The sequence below is a fragment of the Hylobates moloch genome, unplaced genomic scaffold (genome assembly GCF_009828535.3).
Source record: "Hylobates moloch isolate HMO894 unplaced genomic scaffold, HMol_V3 SCAFFOLD_2, whole genome shotgun sequence".
Classification (NCBI taxonomy): Eukaryota; Metazoa; Chordata; class Mammalia; order Primates; family Hylobatidae; genus Hylobates; species Hylobates moloch.
Window position 1 is genome coordinate 153,869,411 of NW_026652277.1, and position 16,404 is coordinate 153,885,814.

Genomic DNA, 16,404 nt, shown 5'->3' on the forward strand with positions numbered 1-16,404 from the left:
CATAAAGAACTACTTCTCTGGGTTCAATTATCACAAAAAAGGGATATTTGCAGATATGTTTGCAAAACTCCTGTCAATAATCCTAGTGGAATTATGAAGAGTGAAAAAAGTGCCAGAAAACTAGAAAAAGGCAAAAATTGTCTAAATTTTCAAAGAGGGAGAAATGGCAGATTCAGTTTTTTAAAAACTCAGAGTGAAGGCCGGGTATGATGGCTCATGCCTGTAATCCCAGCACTTTGGGAGGCTGAAGCAGGCGAATCACCTGAGGTCAGGAGTTCGAGACCAGCCTGGCCAACATGGTGAAACTGCAACTCTACCAAAAACACAAAAATTAGCTGGGCGTGGTGGTGGGCGCCTGTAGTCCCAGCTACTCAGGAGGCTGAGGCAGGAGAATCGCTTGATCCCAAGAGGCGGAGGCTGCAGTGAGCTGAGATCACGCCACTGCACTCCAGCCTGGGCAACAAGAGCGAGACTGTCTCAAAAACAAAACAAAACAAAACTCAGAGTGAAATGGGGAGATGTTGCTCAAGGGGTACAAAGTCTCAGTTAGACAGGATAAATAAATTCAGTAACTCTATTGTACAGAATGGTGACTATAGTCAATAATGAGGTACTGTATACTTGAATATTACTAAAAGAGTAGACCCTAAATGTTCTCAACACACAAACACACCCACAAGATTTCTATGTGAGGTGATGGATGCATTTATTAGCTTCATGGTGGTAATTATTTCACAAGGTATACATACATCAAAACATCATGTCGTATACCATAAACAGATATAATTTTCATCTGTCAATTATACCTCAGTCAAGCTGGGAAAAAACACATCAAATGATCTCTGTAAAGTATCTCCACTTCAGTTTAATTACCCAGTATGATGGCTGTGAAAACAGACAATGCTGCCTGTCAGGAGTATGTTTAATGCACAGTGGAGGTCTGACTTGGCAAATTAATATGACTCAGTCAATCCTATCATGAGTTAGTGAGGTCCTGTCACAGAAGGGCAGGTTTCAGGGACTATTTCTGCCCATGGGCAATGTTTTCTGAATTTTATATGCTTCCCAAATAGTCCTTTCCAAATTTCAAGAATATATGCTGCAAGGTCTTTCTTCCAAGGATGTATCTAGCACAGTCCAGCTTAATTAATTTTACAGATAAAATACTCCAAAATACACCTGTCCCTAAAATACATGTATTTGTGTGTTATAGACTTATAAAATCGATGGTAAACTTGTGTGAATGAATAGACCCATGGCCATGTGCCACGATCCATTTTCTGCCTTCTCTGTGCAGCCAGGAGAATATTTATGGTGGCTTAGTTCCCTTTTCCAGAGAGGCCCATGAACACATAGGCCCTAGGAGAGTGTCTACACCACTGAGTGAGAAAGCCATCTCTGGGAGCCATGAGCAGAGAGATAAGGGGGCACAGTAACAGGACTTGCCACAAGTGGAATGGGAAATGCAGTGCAGGACCTGGTTTATAGGGAAAGATAAAACATTTGTTTGGGGATCTATTTAATGTATAAAGTGCCCCAACAGTCTGCTCTCAACAGAGCAGCCAGTGCAATCCTTGAGAAACCTTAGATCATGTCACTTTCTCATTCAAAATTCTCCTGTCTTCTGTTTCACTCTAAGTCTGTAAGCTATCTGCCACTCTCCTCCTTTCTTAGTTTAGTCCCTTCAGACTGCTATAGCCAAATACCTTAGACTGGGTAATTCATAAACAAGAGAAATTTCTTACCTGTGGTTCTAGAGGCTGGGAAGTCCAAGATCAAGGTGCCAACAGGTTCTCTGTCTGTGGAGAGCATGCTCTCTGCCTCATAAGACAGCACCTTCTAGGTGTCCTGTTGTGGTGCAAGGGGCAAGCCAGCTCCCTTCAACCTTTTTTATAGTTCCATTCACGGAGGGCAGAGCCCTCAAGACTTAATCATTTCCCAAAATGCCTCAGTTCTTAATATCACCTATTGGGGATTAAGTTTCAGCATGAATTTTAGAGGAACATGTTCAGACCTACTACCACCTCCTTCACACTTGTTATCTCCTTGCCCTCATCCCCTCACACTCCTGCACCTCACTCTCCCTGCTCCACCATGTTGGCCCCCTTGCTGTGTCCAGAAAGTACCAGGCATGTTCCTTGTTGTCCTGGATTTGCTGTTCCCTGAGTCTGAAATGATCCTCCCAGATAGTCCCCTGGCTTCTCCCACATTTCATTCAAGTCTTTGCTCCATGTCACCTCAGTGTGGCCTTCTGAGGCCCTGCCCTGTTGAAACTGCAGACCTACCCCACCCCTGCACAGTGGAGTCCACCCAGCACTCCCTCATCCCTTTCCTGCTTATTTCTCCCCATAGCACTTACATTATTTCCCTAGAGAGGGCAATTTACTTATTGACTTTGTTTATTGTCTGTCTTCCCCACTAGAATCTCAGTCCCACAAGGGCAGGCACGTTTTATCTGTTTTCTTCACTGCTATATTCCGAGCATCTAGAACAGAGCCTGGCACATAGTAGGCAAACAAAAACATGTTTGTGGAATAAATGAATAAACATCCAGTTGGTCTACAGTCCAAAAAAGAAATTAGAACCACAGGTATAGACCTAGTCATGCAGACAAGGATGCAATGGGTGATGATACCAGAGAATGGAGCTAGGGGATCTCTAAGTATTTTACACACACACACGCTCCACATACAGCAGTAGCTACCTAATTATGTTCCCCAGAACAGTCATCTCAGCAGAAACTTGGAAAACACGTTTCATAGATGAATGTATTTGAGAAATGCTATAGGATCTCACTTTCTTGGCTATTCAGTACACATTAACATACTGAAGGGTCTGAGAAATTCTACAATTAAAAAAATTAATTTTGATAAAACTGCATGTTTCCCAAATTTGATAACACCCTTTAATTCATATGTTTAATTGCTTATCAAATAATGTTCTTCCCTTTAAACACACTTTAACACTGACCTAGATTTTTATAACAGTATCAATAATATGATTTATATGATATATAAAGTATAATAATGCAATATCAAATTTATGTAATACATTATATATGTTCTATATTTATATGGTAATATCAATAAGAATACTCTTAAAAATAAAATTGTATTACAAAGTGATTGGCAAAGCAGTTTTATCCAGTTTTACCCATGTGATTTCATTTGATTCCTACCCTCTGTGAGGTATACAGAGCAGATCCCTACTTAAAGAAACAGAGGATCGGATGAGGCCCAGAATGGGTAGGACTTACCAAGGTCACAGAGGGAATGGATCACTTTTCATGCCATTGACTTTACTTTGTGATACGATTTCAAAATACTGTGTATTAATAATACTCATCCTCCCTTAACAATAGATCATGGCTGTCAGCTCAAGACATCTTTAAACAGAGATTGCACCACATTAGTTAAGGGCACAGGCTGTGGAGCTAGTCACCTTAATTTCCAGTCTGTCTTCATACTCACTGGCCATGTCATCTGGGCAAAGTAACTTAACAGCTTTGTCTCTCAGAGGATGATATTGATAATAGCACTGATCTAAGGGAGTTGTGAGGATTACATGAGTTAATTCAAGAAAAGTATTTTAAACTATTACCTAGCACACACTCAAGGTTCAATAAATGCTGCCTATTACTATAGAAATATGTTACTGTGGTTTTTTTTGTTTGTTTTTTTGAGACGGAGTCTCGGGCTCTCACCCAGGCTGGAGTGCAGTGGCGCTATCTTGGCTCGCTGCAAGCTCCGCCTCCCGGGTTCACGCCATTCTCCTGCCTCAGCGTCTCCGAGTAGCTGGGACTACAGGCGCCCGCCACCATGCCCGGCTAATTTTTTGTATTTTTTTAGTAGAGACGGGGTTTCACTGTGGTCTCGATCTCCTGACCTCGTGATCCGCCCGCCTCGGCCTCCCAAAGTGCTGGGATTACAAGCGTGAGCCACCGCGCCCGGCCGTTACTGTGTTTAATAACAGCATTCTATAACATGGGTATAACATAATCAATTCAACCACTTCCCTACCAAGTCTAGGTTTTGCCATCTGTTTCCTTTCTGAAAAACAAACAAAAAATGAACAACACTTGGAGTTTAAAAGAATCCCAAGTGCCATGTTGGCACAGATGTCTGGAATGAAGAACTCCCAAATACTTCCTGGTGCTGAGTGGGCTCCAGCGGTGAGTGTGGTGGTTGAATGGGCCTTCTCTGGTCAGCAGACTCGGTGTGGAAGTCTCCTAAGAACAGACTATCTCCTGGGACTTGGAGTATTTCCTATCCGTGATCAGCAACATCTTTTCTTGCAGTATTTGGCAAGTTTGTCCTTGTTCCCGGCCAGAATCAGGAAGTTCAGAAGCACATAAAAACAAACAATACATAAAAATGCTTCTCTCAAATTATTCAAAGTTCAAAAAAACAAGAAATTGCCCGTGATATTGGGATCTACTTGGTATTTTATCTTACTAATTACATTTATTCTCATCAATGTGCCCATCTTTTCCTTCCCAATGAATGCTTTTTTTTTTTTTTTTTTTTGGCAGTGTTTTTCATTGTACTTTTTTTCTTGGAGTATATTTAAAGATAGGAAGTGGTTAGACAGGTTATCACTATATTTTGCAAAAATGTACAGGTATTTTCATGACATAGACTATTCTAGCCTCAGTTTTCAAATTATATTTTATTATTGATATCATTTTTAGAAATTACTCTTATTCTTAAGATCAGCATAATTTTCTAAGAATGTCATTTCAGTGATCATAGTTTACCAGTTGGAAGCTAATACAATAAAGTGCTGCTTTTTGAAATTTTACTTATCATTCGAGATCCATTTAAGTATCAGCTCCTTAATAAAACCTTCTTTGTTCCCCAACTCCATGGGATACCCAAAGGACTATGCTTCTCTCTCTCTCTCTCTCTCTCTCTCTGTGTGTCTCTCTCTCTCACTTACTCACTTCAGTCACTCAACTAAATCCAATGGACTTTGTTCAATCACCATTTCAGTTGTGCTTCTTCCACAAAATCCATCTGGAAACCACTCCCTTGCTCTTGAAGCGCTCTCTTCCATGACACAATTCTGGTTTTCCTCCTATCTCTTGCTCCCACTTCTCCTTTACAGACTCCTCCTCCTCCAACAAGTGATTAAATATTACAGATACTCAAGGCTGGATGCTAGACCCTATTCACTTCTCGCTCATTTCCTAGGCAACTTCATGATGACCCATAGTTTTATTTGATTTATAAATTTGTATCTCCATCCCAGAAATTCCCCCTAAGCCCCAGACCCGTATGTCCAACTGTCTACTTGACGTTTTTGCTTTGAAATCTCTTGAAGGCATGTATTTCTTTCCACAAACTGGGTCCTTCTAGAATTCCCTTTTTCTGTGACTAGCACAATCAGTCATCTAGTTATGCAAACCAGAAATCTAGGAATGATCCTTGATACTTACCTCTCCCTCAGCCCTCATATGAAATTTCTTACCATGTCAGTTTTACCTCCCAAACATCTCTAAAGCCTATTCACTTCCCACTCCCAGCATCAGCACCCTACAAACTACCATCTTTTCTCACCTGGACTCTTAAAATGATTTCCTACCTAGTCATTATTTACCCTTCCATTCCTTTCTCCATACTGCACCCAAAATTGTTTTTAATATACAAATCTGAACACATTCTCCTTCTATTAAAATCATTTCATGACTTTCTAATTCTCTCAGGAATTCTCTTAAGTCATCCTAAGTCTTTTCTTTAATCATCCTAAGTCTGTTAAAGCCATCTTCTAGAGCCTATCCTACAAAGTCCTGACGCTTCTCCAGCCTCATTTTGCACCGTGTCTTATCCCGCCGACCTTGTTCTCCTTGCTATGTCACACTTGCTTTGTTATGATCTCTCTGATAAGCCATCCTCCTGCCACAGGTCCTCTGAATATGCCCCCACAGCCTAGATTGCTGCACTCAGGGTGACCATGCAAGGTATGTTCTAAAGCAGAATACTTTTGAGTGTGAAGGTGGCACTATTACTAACTGTGCCAGACAAGACAACATATGTTCACCTTAAATTAACTCCTGTTCATTTACCAGCTCTCAGATCAAACAAACATCACCCCTTAAGGGAACCTCACAGCAACCTCCCTGGCAAGGTGAAGAAGAACATTGTAACTTTTGTAACACAATATAACTCTCTTTTGTTCCTGGGGGAAAAAATATATATATATATATTTATATATATATATTATTTATATATATTTATATATTTATATATATTTATATATTTATATATATTTATATATTTATATATTTATATATATTTATATATTTATATATTTTTATATATTTATATATTAGATAGATACACACACACACACACACACACACATATACAGGAAGAGAAGTGGGGAAGGAGAGAGAGGAAGAAGGCAAAGAAAGGAAAGGAAGAAGAGAGAGTAGGCTACAAAGAAAACGGACACTCAAAATGGAGAGTTAGTACACTCATCAGATCAGAAGAATATCTTTTCCTAATAACATTAGTTTCTGAAAACAGCATTATTAATTTAAATTGTTGGCCTATACTCAGAGAAATCTGCTTACTGGAGGCACAGTGTAAGAGTCTAAGTAAACCTTTGATCATCAATCTAGAAGAAGGACTTTTAAATGTAAAAATTCGTTTTAAAATTTAACAGTAAATGATTTTCTTTCAATTCTAATAAGAACATTTTACTGGATGGCTAGGAAGCCATTTAAACCCAGATATTTCCAAGTTACTTATTCATATAAAATAATAAAGCCTCACAATGCTTCTGAGAGAGGAACCCAAACCCAAATATTTCAGTATCATTATAAGTGAGACTTCTCCTAGCTTATACCATGTCGACTCACTTCTGTGACTGTCTTCCGGATTGTTAATTATCTGAGTGCCAAGAGGACATCTTATGAACCTTTGCATTTCCCTTTTCCTCACCTACTTTTTTTTATTATTATTATTAAAGTTCTAGGATACATGAGCACAACGTGCAGGTTTGTTACATAGGTATAAACATGCCATGTTGGTTTGCTGCAGCCATTAACTCGTCATTTACATTAGGTATTTCTCCTAACACTATCCCTTCCCCAGCCCCCCACCCCCCAACAGGCCCCAGTGTGTGATGTTCCCTTCCCTGTGTCCATGTGTTCTCATCATTCAACTCCCACTTATGAGTGAGAACATGCAGTGTTTGGTTTTCTGTCCTTGTGATATTTTGCTGAGAATGACGGTTTCCAGCTTCATCCATGTCCCTGCAAAGGACGTGAACTCATCCTTTTTTATGGCTACATAGTATTCCATGGCATATATGTGCCACATTTTCTTTATCCAGTCTATTATTGATGGACATTTGGGTTGGTTCCAAGTCTTTGCTATTGTGAATAGTGCTGCAATAAACATACCTGTGCATGTGTCTTTATAGTAGCATGATTTATAATCCTTTGGGTATATACCCAGTAATGGGACTGCTGGGTCAAATGGTATTTCTAGTTCTAGATCCTTGAGGGATTGCCACACTGTCTTCCACAATCGTTGAACTAGTTTACACTCCCACCAACAGTGTAAAAGCATTCCTATTTCTCCACATCCTCTCCAGCATCTGTTGTTTCCTGACTTTTTAATGATTGCCATTTCTAACTGGCATGAGATGGTATCTCATTGTGGTTTTGATTTGCATTTCTCTGATGGCCAGTGATGATGAGCATTTTTTCATATGTCTGTTGGCTGCATAAATGTCTTCTTTTGAGAAGTGTCTGTTCATATCCTTTGTCCACTTTTTGATGGGGTTGTTTTTTTTCTTGTAAATTTGTTTAAGTTCTTTGTAGATTCTGGATATTAGCCCTTTGTTAGCTGGATAGATTGCAAAAATTTTCTCCCATTCTGTAGGTTGCCTGTTCACTCCAATGATAGTTTCTTTTGCTGTGCAGAAGCTCTTTAGTTTAATTAGATCCCATTTGTCAATTTTGGCTTTTGTTGCCATTGCTTTTGGTGTTTTAGTCATGAAATCTTTGCCCATGCCTGTGTCCTGAATGGTATTGCCTAGGTTTTCGTCTAGGGTTTTTGTGATTTCAGGTCTTAAATTTAAGTCTTTAATCCATCTTGAGTTAATTTTTGTATAAGGTGTAAGGAAGGGATCCAGTTTCAGCTTTCTACATATGGCTAGCTAGTTTTCCCAGCACCATTTATTAAATAGGGAATCCTTTCCCAATTGCTTGTTTTTGTCAGGTTTGTCAAAGATCAGATGGTTGTAGATGTGTGGTGTTATTTCTGAGGCCTCTGTTCTGTTCCATTGGTCTATATATCTGTTTCAGTACCAGTACCATACTGTTTTGCTTACTGCAGCCTTGTAGTATAGTTTGAAGTCAGGTAACGTGATGCCCCCAGCTTTGTTCTCTTTGCTTAGGATTGTCTTGGCTATGCAGGCTCCTTGTTGGTTCCATATGAAATTTAAAGTAGTTTTTTCCAATTCTATGAAGAAAGTCAGTGGTAGCTTGATGGGGATGGCACTGAATCTATAAATTACCTTGGGCAGTATGGCCATTTTCACAATATTGATTCTTCCTATCCATGAGCATGGAATGTTTTTCCATTCATTTGTGTCCTCTTTTATTTCGTTGAGCAGTGGTTTGTAGTTCTCCTTGAAGAGGTCCTTCACATCCCTTGTAAGTTGGATTCCTGGGTATTTTATTCTCTTTGTAGTAATTGTGAATGGGAGTTCATGATTTGGTTCTCTGTTTGTCTGTTAGTGGTGTATAGGAATGCTTGTGATTTTTGCACATTGATTTTGTATCCTGAGACTTTGCTGAAGTTGCTTATCAGCTTAAGGAGATTTGGGGCTGAGACGATGGGGTTTTCTAAATATGCTATCATGTCATCTGCAAACAGAGACAATTTGACTTCCTCTTTTCCTAATAGAATACCCTTTCTTTCTTTCTCTTGCCCGATTGCCCTGGCCAGAACTTCCAATACTATGTTGAATAGGAGTGGTGAGAGAGGGCATCCCTGTCTTGTGCTGGTTTTCAACGGGAATGCTTCCAAGTGTGCCCATTCAGTATGATATTGGCTTAGGGATTGTCATAAACAGCTCTTATTATTTTGAGATACGTTCCATCAATACATAGTTTATTGAGAGTTTTTAGCATGAAAGGCTGAATTTTGTCTAAGGCCTTTTCTGCATCTATTGAGATAATCATGTGATTTTTGTCATTGGTTCTGTTTAGGTAATGGATTACATTTATTGATTTGCATATATTGAACCAGCCTTGCATCCCAGGGATGAAGTTGACTTGTTCGTGGTGGATGAGCTTTTTGATGTGCTGCTGGATTTGATTTGCCAGTATTTTATTTAGGATTTTTGCATCAATGTTCATCAGGGATATTGGTCTAAAATTCTCTTTTTTTGTTGTGTCTCTGCCAGGCTTTGGTATCAGGATGATGTTGGCCTCATAAAATGAGTTAGAGAGCATTTCCTCTTTTCCTATTGATTGGAATAGTTTCAGAAGGAATGGTGCCAGCTCCTCTTTGTACCTCTGGTAGAATTCGGCTGTGAATTCGTCTGGTCCTGGACTTTTTTTGGTTGGTAGGCTATTCATTATTGCCTCAATGTCAGAACCTGTTGTTGGTCTATTCAGAGATTCAACTTCTTCCTGCTTTAGTCTTGGGAGGGTGTATGTGTCCAGGAATTTATCCATTTCTTCTAGGTTTTCTAGTTTATTTGTGTAGAAGTGTTTGTAGTATTCTCCAATGGTAGTTTCTATTTCTGTCTTCACCTACTTTTCAACATTTTGTGTGATGTTTTGCATAAGCATTTGTTGAAATGAACTGAATTAGTTTAGGATCCCCTCTGAGCCTGCCCAAGAACTGGCCCCTTTGCTGACTCCCATACCTAAATGTTCTACCAAACTGCAAGATACCTGCACACTCCAGTGGAGTCTACATCTTCCTGTAGTCTAACCTGCACCACTAGGGGTTCATGGGTCCCGAGCTGTGGTCCACAGCACACCTGTTGTCCTGGGCTTATAATGTTGCTGTGAAGAAACACCAGGATAAATGTTTGGTTTTCCTCAGGACATGGTTTTGGTGCTCACTTTTATTAAGCCCACCATGTCCAGCAGAGAGAGAAGAAACACAGCCTGGGAAGACTGAAGGGATCTGTGAATTACCTCATGCATAGTTGTTCCTGCTCTCTGTTGTGGAGAATGGAGATGCTGGCCATCTGCAGGAGTGCTTTAGAGAGCGAGGGCTCCTGAGGGCACCTGGAATCCCAATTTAGTCACTTTATAAGCTCTCTGTGCTCCTCTGGACAGTGGGGATGATACACACACCTATGCCTGGGGCTTGTCACAAGGACTGAAGGTGCTCATACACATAAAGCCCTTCAAACAGATCCTGACACTTAGAAAATCCTCCTAAAAATACCAGCAATTAAGGAGCTGGTAGGGGGTGGGTGGGGGGGCGGGAAGGAACACAGAATTTCAGAAGAATGGTAACTAAGTAAGAACAATAGCTACTGGTTTTTGAGTACCAACTATGTGCCAGGCACTGTGCTAAGCAATTTATATATAATGCATTTCTAAAAAACAACAAACTTTGCTTGGTTGAGATTCTGGAGATTAAAAGTATTATCCCAGAAATATATGAATGATGCGTAATCTTATACCCATCTGTGTTTTCATTACTGAAGGCAGACCCAGATTACATAGTCCCCAAGTTGACTCCTCAAGTTGTTCTCCTTCTACCCAACCTTTATAAGAAGACATGTCTTTGTGTTCTTTTAAGTTCTTTTACAGCTTTTGAAATTCTCCTTGGGCATTCCCGCTGCTTCTTGTTCAATATCTTTTTTTATGAGACTCCTGTGTTCCCGGTGACTGAAGCTTACTTTTTTCTCATTTTCCCTCTGAAAAACTATCAAGCTCAAAAATGAGGATAGCTCTTGTTGACACTAGTCTAAAACCTGCCTTACCTTCTTTAGAAAACAAACACACTACTATTTATATATTCACTTTTGCAGCATTCAAGTTCCAAAATGCACATTTGTCAAAAAGTCATCATTTTAAGCTAAAGATGCAAGGTGGTGCAGTATTGTTTGGCAATACTTGGTGAAATTTCCCTTTTCTCTGATTTTGATATACAAATCAAGATTTTTAAGAAGAGAAGAAAGAACTTTTTTCACATGCAAAGAAAATTGTGTTTCATTCCTTTTGCCAAAAATGTGGTTTCTGGACGACTAACTCCCGGTTTGCCTCTTTCCTACATACAAAGCTCTCTCACCGACAGCCCAGGAATACACAGCTAGTGAAACAGACCAATGGACAGGAAGCCTCCTACATAGCCAGTTCAGCACATAGTCCTTAGTAACCAGACAGGCCCAGCATCACTCAAGAAAGTGGAAGATTGAACCCCCACAGGGGAAATTGGGGTCTAATCAGCCATCTTGGGTTCCTCCTGTAAGATCATGGTACTCAGAACAATAATCTCTGCCTGAGTTATCTGAACTGGCTGCTTGTGCTATCCCATAAATCTATGGAGTGATTAAATTGCACAACCTTCCTCCTCTCTTTTAGGCCAGATAAACATCTTAGGAGAAATCGTTCACTTAGTTAATTTGGAGAGTAGTCAGCTGAAATAAACAAAGCTTCCAGCTGAGATGTGCAGTATGGTGAAAGTTGTCTGAGATTTGGGATCTGGGTTTTCTCTGTCTTTATTTTGCAAGTGGTGGCAGTGACATGAATTAGTAATGTGCTCAGCAAGCTCAAAGGAATACCTTTCATGAGAGCTGCTTCTTTCCCACCATATTTGGGCTGCTTTGCAGCTTCATCTTTCTGATACCAGCACTATCTCATCTTCCTGGTTCCTTAGTGATGCCCCTGCTATGAATCTCTATCCCATATTCCGTGCAACCTGTTTATACCAAAAACGTCACTATCTTCTTCATTCATCTCAGATGCCATGGAAGCCCAGTAGCTACTGCTCTGTCCCTGACACCTTTTCCTCACCCTGAAATGACCTTGACATACCCCGACAGGGGCCAGAGTCTGGTTCTTGTCACATGGCCCGTGTTTCAGCCACTGTAAGTTGTCATCGCTGTCAGAGTCTCCACCCTCTTTGCCAGTTACATAAGAGGCCACATAGACATCTGCTTCCTAGCACAAGCTTTTATTAACCAGGGGCAGCACGAGAGGCCAAGTAAGCAAGAGGTCCATTCCGGAGCCCTGTCCTCGGGGAGGGTGAGGGGCTGTCGTCAGGTCAGGTCGTGGCTCCTGGGGCAATTCAGCTCAGCTCTGGGCCTGTTTGCAGCCTTCAGTACAGGGGATGACATGTGATGTTGTCAGCCTGAAGGGGCAAAAAAAAGCAGCAGCCCTTTCAAAATCAGAATGCCCCTGCTGTTTGTTTCCTTTTGGAACACAATAAGAACAGACTGGGGACATGACTCTAGGCTGTCAACGCTTCCTACCAGCTTCCACAGCACCTTTCATTTGCCAGAAGAAAAAAAACAAGTTGCTTAAGTTAAACAAGGACTTAATGAATAGTCAAAATAATTGTTTAGCTTGGATATAAGGCCTTAGGTAAATAGATGATTGCCTGAGACCCTGGGCCAGGAAAAGCAGCTAGGCAGGACACCGCTTGTTCTGTCCCTCGGAAAACAGCCCAGTAGCCTCTGCTCCTCTGAGCAGACTCTTGTTACTGAATTAATTCTCTCTTTCCACCAGCGTATTAAAGCAATTTAATATCAGAACAGGCTCCTTAAAGCAGGGAGAAGGAAAGAAAACTTTATATTAGAAATACACCATTAACACATAAATCTTGCTACATGAGTGCTTCCATTAAATAGAATGCTTCAGATTGGGAATGCCTGGTGTGTTTGTATTGAACTGTTCTCGTGTTGTGAAATTTCTCAGATGCATTGTTAGCATACTTACTTACAATTGTCCTGCCTCCCGCCTTACTGATATTTTTAACATGATTTCATCCTTTTGAAAATGATTATTTACTACACCAAAGGGGCATTGTTAGGTTTATGAGGAATCAGCTTCTCCAAGCGCAATGTAGTTATGGACAGTGTCAGCACTGAAATGGAATCTTCCAGGTATGGTTTCCTTATTTGTTGTCACTGCTGATTTGTTTGGGTTTGTTTGCTTGTTTAGCTATCTTTGCTCTCACCTGGCTCCATTGTTACTTGTCTCTTCTTCCCAAAGTAGGACGCAGTGTGAAAATTTGTTGCCAGCTAATTTCAGTTCTGCTGAAGAATATTTTTAATAATTGCTTTCTTACTTGAAAGTAAGAGATTCCTTGTTGATCCAGGACAGGATTTGGTTGTCTTGCTTGTACAGCCCATTTCCACTGAACTGCTCTTTGATTGAACCGTGAACTCATCAAGGGAGTGGGATTCTCCTGGTATTCTTTTTCCACAAATCATGATGACTGTATATTTGGTTTATCAGCAAACAGCAATCAAAGCATACATTATGTAAGAAAAAGTTAATGCTGGCCTGTTTAAACAATTTCTCATCTTGATAATGTAGGAGAGTGGTTAAGAACATGAGGTTTCAAGTCAGTTCTGAGTTTAAGCATAAGCTCGGCACTTACTAGCTCTATGAGTCTGAACAAATTATCAAATTTCCATTAGCTTTGTTTCCTCATCTGCAAAATAGTCAAATAATAATAATAACAACTACTTTGGGTTGTTGGGTTGATGATGTGAGATAATACATGTAAAATGCTCAGCACAGTATAAGTATTCAATGAATGTTATCTACCATATTATTTTCACATACCTTCTAATTTCCTTACAACAACTCTGTGATTGATGTAGACAAAATTGCTACGATTTACGCAATTTAAATATTAGACAACTGGACTTCAAAGTGATTACTGATTCATCCAGGGTTACCCAAGATGGCAAAATGTTGGTCCTCTCAGTACAGGAGCCCCCAGGTTCCCAGTGTATTGCCCTCCCTTCCTCCATCTGGCCACAGGGTACTCTTCCTCAGTTTCCCTGAATCTAAAACCTTGCGTAATAAGGGGCCTCCTCTGCCCTAGACTCTCGGGTGGAGATCAGGAAAAAATCCTATCACAGGCATTAAAACCTCCGTCAATATTACACAGACACTTTCTGGGGAAATGGTAGCCTCATAGCTACAAAGTTAAGGGAACTCTTTGGTAATACTGAGAAGAAAATACTAGTGGAGAAGTGATTTCCAAAAGGTGAGCGTGAAAGTGCTGGAAGGAGGCCATGAGATTACAGCAACAGGTCAACAAATCCACAAGCCCAGCCAGCTTTGTAGACAAAATCCATACAGTCTCCTCCATGCATCGTTTTTACTGTATGTCTCCCTTCTTACCATTGTAAAACATGAATTTATTTAAAGTCAGTGAGTCTGTTATATCATTTTAACATGCTGTATTTTCTCAATTGATATTAAAACTACAACTTATTTTATGTGAGGATCTAAGATTTTCATTTCTTTTTTCATTTTAAAAACGAGGTCTACACACTCCCTAAGGTGTGTGTTTCTAACAAGGTTAGAAACCAATGATATTGTGGAAAGAGCTCTGCCTATGAAGTCTAACAGCCTAAATTTAAGTGCTAGCCCCACTGACTATAAGCTGAGAGCACCATAAACTTAGGCAGCTCAATTAAAGTCCATAAATATTTACTATATCAGGACTTTAAGGGGCTTGTGCCCTTACCTGGGACTACAGAGCGAATAGTAGTCCTTCACAACCATTCTTCTCTGAGCCTCTATTTTTCTTATTTATAAAGTAAAGAGAATAAAGGTGTCTCTCCTCACAGGGTTATTATGAAGATCCAATGAGAAAAAACAAGACGATAAATATACTGTCATGTTGTGCAAGTGCTTTGTAAACACAGAGTGTTCAAGACAACTGCTGAGGAGAGAAAAACACTTCAACTTTTCTTGGTAGCTTTTCTTTATTGACCAGCCACCCCATATCAAAATACATAAGTACATTTTTTTAAAGCTAACAGCTTTACCCTCATTGATGTAAGTTTATATTCAGACCTATAAAAGTACTTTTCCATCTATTTCCTCTTCCTCTCCCTTTGGTTTATAACATTTATCCATAAATTACAATATTCTTTCATATCAATATGGCAATGTAATATCAGATTATACGAAGCATTAAAGAAGGCATCAATATAAAATTCAAAGCAGAGAACAGCCCAAGAGCTCATGGCTTGCATTTTACAACTCCAAGTACACTCAAGGCCCATCTGTGAGGGACATTTTAAGCATATCAGCTGCATGAGTTGCAGCTGATGGGGATCTCACCCAGGCCCTGAGTTCCTCCAGGAACTAGGAAAGGAAGGAGAGAGGAATGTTCTTCCTTTCAGCTCCCAGGCTGGGGCCCCAGTGCCACCTTAGTTTGGGAAAAAGGTGATTTATGGGAGTGTACCCATTACTACTGGAATTGAAACCTTCCCTGATTCAGTTCTTCCAGAGATAGATATATTATGTCTCATGTATTTCTACCTCTCCTCTGATTCCATATTGTATATAATAACTGGTAAATTTGGTCTTTATTTCTACTCTTGTCAACAGAGAACATTCACTTAGAATCCATTAAGTACCAGACAGCATTCAAAGTGCTATGGAGAAATGTAAATAACATGATACGCATGATCCCTGCTTTGCAGGAGTTTAGAAGGAAGCAAACCAGCATTTATTGCCAGGCAGTGAGTATTATTTTAGGTTCTCTGACAAGGAGACTTCGAAGTGGGTCTTAACTTTATTTTATAAATGAGGTGTCTGAGGCTCAGAGAAATAAATCTGCCAAGATCACACAGGTAGCAAGCGTCTGGGCCAGGTTTCTCCAAGGCCGACCTTGTTCTAAAATCCATGCTCTTTCCACTCTACTCCATTGCCTGCCCTGAAGAGAAAGGCAGGACACATACCAAAAAGGAAAACGAACGCCGATATTAAATATTAAAGGAAACCAGCTGGGCGTGGTGGCTCATGCCTGTAATCCCAGCACTTTGGGAGGCCGAGGCGGGTGGATCACGAGGTCAAAAGATCAAGACCATCCTGGCCAACATGGTGAAACCCCATCTCTACTAAAAATACAAAAATTAGCCAGGCATGGTGGCGTGTGCCTGTAGTCCCAGCTACTCGGGAGGCTGAGGCAGGAGAATCGCTTGAACTCGGGAGTCAGAAGTTGCAGTGAGCCAAGATCGTGCCACTGCACTCCAGCCTGGTAACAAAGCGAGACTCCACCTCAAAAAAAAAAAAAAAAAAAAAAAAAAAAATATATATATATATATATATAAAGGAAACCTACAAATAAATAAGTACTAGAAACCCTACAGACTATCCTGTGTGCAAGAGTGGCCGAGTGCCTGGAGCAAGGCTAGCCTGTGAGCCGATTCTAAAGCACATTA

General features: G+C 40.2%; 1 protein-coding gene across 2 annotated transcripts in view; it reads left to right on the forward strand.

Annotated features, from left to right (window-relative positions):
• The window catches only part of PDE7B (phosphodiesterase 7B), a 344,587-nt gene that overhangs the window by 240,050 nt on the left and 88,133 nt on the right, over positions 1-16,404 (forward strand). The window lies entirely within an intron of this gene.